Source organism: Suricata suricatta, chromosome 3 (genome assembly GCF_006229205.1).
Source record: "Suricata suricatta isolate VVHF042 chromosome 3, meerkat_22Aug2017_6uvM2_HiC, whole genome shotgun sequence".
Lineage (NCBI taxonomy): Eukaryota > Metazoa > Chordata > Mammalia > Carnivora > Herpestidae > Suricata > Suricata suricatta.
In genome coordinates, this window is record NC_043702.1 from 133,629,710 (window position 1) to 133,636,802 (window position 7,093).

A 7,093-nucleotide genomic window follows, 5' to 3' on the forward strand; every position below is an offset into this window, starting at 1 on the left:
CCTTTACTTTACTATCATCTAAAATATAAATGCTGATTTTTAATTCTTTCCACTGAAATGTAATTATTTGTTGAATGAATGAATCAATATCATCACATAATCTCACAATACCCTCCTACCATTCCAAAAGTAAAATATAAAATAGTCTTTAGAACTGAACTGCTCATAACATGTGTGGAAGGACAGGATTAAATATCGTAGAACAACTAACAAAGAACACTTGAAAGTAGGAAGCCTGGGTTCAGATGCTACTTGTGTCGTTGGCTAGCCCTGCGCTGCTGGCTAAGGGAATAACATTGACCCAGTTATTTCATCCACACATTCTCCACCTATCCCATGGGTTGTGATAATTGCCATATGAAATAAGATATCCACAAGAACTTTGCAAACTGTAAAGCGCTGTGAGAATTTTTTATGGTTTTTTATCTTTAAAACATTGCATTTTAATCCCAACGTCCATAGTCACACCCGGTATAATTTCAATCTCCAAGAATTCCTGCACATCCTTGTATTTTTTGTCTTGTCTCAAGCAGTGCCATCTGCATTAAATGCCTTTGCCCTACCCATGCTATTTGCCCCAGGTCAGATCCCTTCTGCAAAGGCTCCCATGGGGATCCTCAGATGAAATTTCTTTCCCATTTCCCTATATTCCATTGGAATGTTACTGTCAGGTTTTTTAGGGTATGGCTCTTATTCAAGATGTTCCTGTTCTTTAGCAACTCCTGGATTGCAGGTATTGGACCATGTTTATCTTTGAGATTCCAACAGCTCCTAACACAGGTGCACTTATAGCACAGACTCTAGTTGGTTGAATGTGCCCAACCTATCCAGGTGCAAGCCAGAAGCAATTTATTCTTTCCTGCCATGGGCCTGTAAACCTGCTCTGTGAAACTTATTTTCTTTGTTCCTGGGCCAAAATCTCATTCACTCAGATAAGAAAGGCCCAGTCTGATACACTCATCAAATAATCCAGCCCAATTCATATACATTTTCTGAACTCTGAACCTCCATCCAGTTCAAAACTCCTCATCTCCTAGATTGGGCTGCTTTAGGCTCAGAAGTCTGCAGAGGTGGTGGAGGCGGCTGAGATGGTATGTAGTCAGATACTCTCTCTTCCTCACTTCACCTCTGCCCACTCTCTCGCTACCCTACCTGATCTGTCCCAGGTTGGGCTCAGAGAAAAAGAGATTGGAGAAAGAATATGGTCTTATGAGGCTGGTACATTTGTTTGTGCCCTCTACGTGATCCTCTTTCCAGAGGATACCTCTGTGTCTTCCTCAGAGATTGTGCACTGAGCCACCTCAGTGCTGGCTAGTCCTTTCTCCACATGGCCACCTGAGACTCCCCCTCTCAATCCCTTAGGTCCCTTCACCCTTCAAGGGTACTTTCTAGGGGAGGAACCCTTGAAGAAGCCCAGTCCTGCTGACTTTCACAGGGTTCACAGGCAGCCTTTGGACACAACCGCCAATGCCCTCCTGTCAGCAGGCACCTCACTCCCTCTGTGCCACCTCTCTGCACTCTGTACCAAGCAGGGACAACCCATGAAAGCCTCTTGCCACTAGACTCCCAGGTGAGAGTCAAACATTGACCTTCAGTCCCTCCAGGTAACACATATCCTGCTCTCTGCATAGCCCCTTTCACATGGCCTGGAGTAAAGGGAGTCCACCTTTATCCCTCCCACTAGCCAGTGGGGCAGGTGCAGAAAAATGCACAGGACACTGACAACTCTCTGCAAAGAAATCTCCACTTTCCAATCACTTGCCAATCTCAACTTCTTAGATGGGCAAGAGGTGGGTGGTGAGCAAAAGCCAGCAGCATGACTCTAGGACTTTCCTTTAAAAGTCTGACATGGACTTACCACCTACAGTTTTATTATTAGCCTTTGAAACTCAAAGACTGAAGGATGAGTTGCGGTTAAGATCCTGTTTTAAATGTTTGTTAAATTTGATACCAAAAATGGAAAATGACAAGATATGGCTCCAAAGGAGGTTTACTACTCTTGAGACAAATCCAGAAGCCCAACTCTACTAAGAACAGATCATCTGATGGATTCTTAAGCTCCTTTCTGGGAAAGTCTTTACCCAGAAGCCTGGGGAAGCAGTGAAGGAACTGTCTTTGAAAGAAGAGCTGTTAGGTGATGTGGCTGTAATGGACACTCAGAGGAGAGGACCATGCCATCAGGAGTTTGTAACAAGGACAAGAACAGTAGGGATAGTCAGTCCAGGATTGGTTCTATCTAAGACACTAGGGCCCTTTTCTGACAGGAGGAAATTGCCTCTGCTGAGGACTACTTGTGGCAATACTAAACTCCTTATTTAAACACCATTATTGGCTTGCAGCTCCCCTTTTTTGCCCCCAAACAAAATAGAAACTCCAGTAGGGATGCCCAGTAGAAATTCCTGGGGACATGCTTCTCACCAGCTTAGGGACTGGAATAAGGAGAGAAATAGAAATAAACATGAAGGACATTAAACTACCATCATTCAAGCATATATAATGATCTACATGGTTGCCTAATATAAAACAAGTCATTCAGTCTTTGCAATTATTCTGAGGAATAAGTAGAACTAGCCTCATGAGGAAAGTGAGGTTTGAACTGATTAAGAGACTTTCTCATGAACACACAGATAGAAGAAACAGAATAAGTACAATTTGCTATTGTAAAAAATTCCTGGTCTTTCCTGCCAGTTCTCACCATGTGCTCTACCTGAAAGACCACTGCTCACCCCTCCCTGTCCAGATCCCACTATCCTTAAAGGGCAGCTTTGATCTAACTTCCTGCATATAGCAGCCCCAGTTCCCTCCAAGGTGGAAGCAATTGTGCCTTCCTCAGTCTGATTGGAATTTGTACCTCTTTTGTGACATTTCACAGTTCCCATCCCCTTCCCCCAATACACATTGTGGCCATTTGTGTGCATCTTATTTCCTCTACTAGAAAATAAAGTTCTTGAGGGCAGTGGCAGTATCTTATCCCCTTAATATTACCCAAAGCATAAAATAAAAGCATTTGAGCACATTTCTTGCTCACAGCAGGTATTTAACACGTGTTTGTTGAATGAGGAACACAGAGGCATTGCAAAAAATGAAATCTCAGGTATACTGATTTCTCAGAGCCCCTTGTTTGCAGCTCAAATGAACAAGATCTGAAGGTTCGCTGTCATCAAAAGCAAACGCTGGCCCGTCTCCAGAGGGCATCTACCCCAACCTGGCTTCTGCTTCAAAGTTTCCCCTAAGTCCCAGTCGCAGCCCTCTTGATCTTTCCCTGTTTGTTCATTAAAGTTAATTTGGGACATGAAAAGATCTAGGACTGAATATTTCATTAAGGGCAGGTCTTCTTAATGCAGCAACTGCAGACAAAACATAAACATAGGACAGAGGTTGCCAGTACGAGGCCAGTGCACCTGTTTAAATCCCAACTACTCTGTTCACTGACTGACAACTTCAGTCAGCTCTGGGGATGCTAAGAACACCAAGAGAAGTAGATTATGCCTCTTCGTGAGTCTTAAGGAGCTCCAAGGCTCTCCTTCAGGGAAGGGGGCAGACCATAAGGAAGGAGCTATTTGTATGAAAATTGTCCAGTCTAGTAAGTCCTGGGTGGGGACTATGAGGATTGCTAACAATATCTTACTGTGTACCAAGGATTGTGCCTAGTGTTTTTACACGAGTGGTGTTTTCTAAACCTCACAGTAACCCCCTGAGGAAATACTATTACTGACTCCATATTATATTTATGAGGGACCAATAAAATGCCAACTATGGAATAAGAGATTCTAACCATGGCAGAGTAGTCCTAGAGTCCATACTACTAACCGCCTCAGTCTAATGTTTCTTAGAATCTCTCAGAATGTTCTAGTCTTTCTTAGCAGGCAAGAAAGATTATAACCAATAACATGCATTTGATGGTGTGGCTTTGAATGAGGTATCAGTGAGGTGTGGCCTTCATTTTTATTAAATTTCATATGTATAACTTCATTTCTGAGGAATGAAAGAACTGTCACACCAACTACCGGTACTGTGAGAACCCAAGGACAATTTTGACTTGCGTGACATGCCAGATGGCATATGTCAAGTTTCCAAGATTCCACAGGACGGTTTGTAAAGTTTTACAAAGCTGGAGCTGAAGGGGTATAAATCTGGAGAGCACAGAAACACAGTAATGTGTCACCAATCTCACATGCCATAACCTTCAATTCCAACAGACATAGGTTTACTTCAGTGGAAATTTTAATTCTGGGAAATGTAAGTATTCCTATGGGAATATTTTCAAAGGAGGAACTGGGGTCAGGACCAAAAAAAGGAACACAGAACCATAAAATAAAAGATTAAAAAGAAGTCCAAATATATCAATGATCACAATAAGAGTAAGTATCTTAAATTCCCCTGTCAAAGTAACACAGATTTTCAGAACAGGTTAAAATACAAAGTTAAGGTAAGTACAAGACATGCTTAAATAGCAGGCAGTGGAGGATTGAAAATATATGCACATAAGTATACTAGAAAAATAAAAAAAAGAAAATAATATGTTAAAAAGCTAATATCAAACAAAAAAAACCTAAAGATGAGAACCATAATAATTAAAAGGGACAAATATGGGTTTTTCTTTTAGAGTTTTAGATTTTTTTTGGTAATATTTATTTATTTTTTGGAAAGAGAGGGAGAGCAGGGGAGGGGCAGAGACAGACAGACAGACAGATAGAGGATCTGAAACAGACTTTGTGCTGACAGCAGAGAGCCCAAACTAGGGCTTGAACTCACAAACCATGAGATCATGACCAGATGCTTAATGACTGAATCACCCAGGCACGCCTGTTTTCTTCTCTTATACTCACATCACAAAAAGAAATGATAGTTATGAATTTAATGTATTAATATTGGGCAGCTATGTGCATAAAAGAAAAAGTGAAAAAAAAAACAAATACAGAGTCATAGTGAAAAAAATCTCAGAAGTCCTCATAAAAATCACAAATATCACATAAAAATTAATAGTAATATAGAATATTCAAATATTTCTCATGGGATATTTATGAAGAAAACCACATATTTATAAAAAGCAAAAATAACATCAACATAAAAAGGATACAATTATGTACAGATTAAAAGATGTTTTCCTACATAAGTCTTGGGTTAAATAGAAAGTAAAGAGACTTGTAAAAATTATTGAAAAGCAAATGGTAATGAGACCACTCCATATATCAAAACCTGTGGGATGCAGCCAAATTGAATTTAGAGAAAAATTAAGTGTCCTTGACATTCCCCTGAGCCTTTGGACTCCCTATGCTAGAAATGCATCATACAGTACAATGGCTGCTATCCACATGTGCTAGTTAAATTTAAATCATTAAAATTAAAAATTCATGGGGAGCCTGGGTGGCTCAGTCAGTTAAGCGGCCGGCTTTGGCTCAGGTCATGATCTCACGTTTCATGGGTTTGAGCTCCAGAGCCTGGGCCTGCTTCAGATTCTGTGTCTCCCTCCCTCTGTGACCCTCCCCTGCTCGCAATGTCTCTCTCTGTCTCTCAAAAAGAAATAAAAGACATAAAAAAAAATTTTTTTAAATTCAGGGATGCCTGGGTGGCTCAGTGGGTTAAGCATCGAACTTCAGCTCAGATCATGATCTTGCAGTATGTGAGTTCAAGCCCCACATCAGGCTCTGTACTGACAGGTCAGAGCCTGGAGCCCCCTTCAGATTCTGCGTCTCCTCCTCTCTCTGCCCCTCCCATGCTCACACTCTGTCTGTCTGTCAATAATAAATAAAAATGTTAAAATAATGATAATAATAATGATAATAAGTACAATTTAAAATTTATTTCCCTAGTTGCACTGGCTACATTTCAAGTGCTCAGTAGCCACAGGTAGCTAAGAAGTTATCATATTGGACAACACAGATTATAGAAAATTCCCATCTTTGTAGGAAGTTCCATTTGGCAGTGCTTTTCTAGAGTTTGCCAAGGAAATTCCAGTATGTCAACTTCATTGACTGTAAGCCACCATTAGGTCCAGGTTTCAATTGGCCAACCTAGCTGACATTTTACATCATTCCCAGATGCTTAAGCTGCATATTAAACCTAGAATCTCAGGAAAGTAAACTCATATCAACAACTGTGTCTCAATCAGTGATCCAATTTCACTTTATGTGGTCAAATTTCCATGCTCCCCACACTCTTGCCAATACTGATTGGTGAAACCTCGTAATTCTTCTGGTGTATTGGTTTCCTCTCCCACTTCAGGTCCTACAGAGACTGGCATCCCCTTGGACAGGACTCTCCCTCGTACAGACACTGAAAGGTGCTTATGCAGAGGAAGACTTTTCCTCTCAGGTGGGAAGAGGGGTTTCCTCCATCAGAAAGTCAGATCCTAAGGAACTGGGTAGGTCACCTGTTTTCCCATCCCACCCCAATCCTACTCCTTCTCCCATAAGTGCCCTTGACTTAGCATTAGAGACTGATGGGGGTCTCTAATCAAGCACTTGATTGACGCTGCCATCCTAGAACCCATATACTACCCTAGTTTCTTAGTCATTTCTTCCTGCAATGATAAGAAATGAAGGATTCCTTAAAAGTTAGTATGAAAGCTTTTGAAAGAATCTGGCACTAAAACCTTCTCTAAGTTGCTGGTAGTTTTTTAGACATATCTAAGAATAATTCTGATTAAACTTCAACCTCCCCCATGAACGACTCCTGTCACTGAAATCTTCTGAAATGCCCTCTACACGCCACTCAGCATGACATTTTCTAATTCTACACAGTTCTGTAATTAATGTATATTTGTTTATTTTCTATGTATGTGTGTATCTGTCTGTACATTTAATTGTTTTGTAAGCTTTGTGAGCATAGAGTAAATTCATGTTCACTCATTTCCTGAGGACATTCTTGCTCGCTCTGGCATTTTGTACTAGGCAAGTGGCAGTGGCTGTGCCTGGGGCCCCACTAGAATGTGGGGAGGGAGGGAGGGCAGGTCTGAAGGGAGTCTCAGCGTAGAGCAGCCAGGACATGAAGGACCTCCATGGGCTCCTGTGCTCAAGCAAAGTTCCCCTCACGAAACAGCTGTCCAGCCACTCATTGTCCACAGACTCTGGAGCTGTCTGCCAGTTCTGCT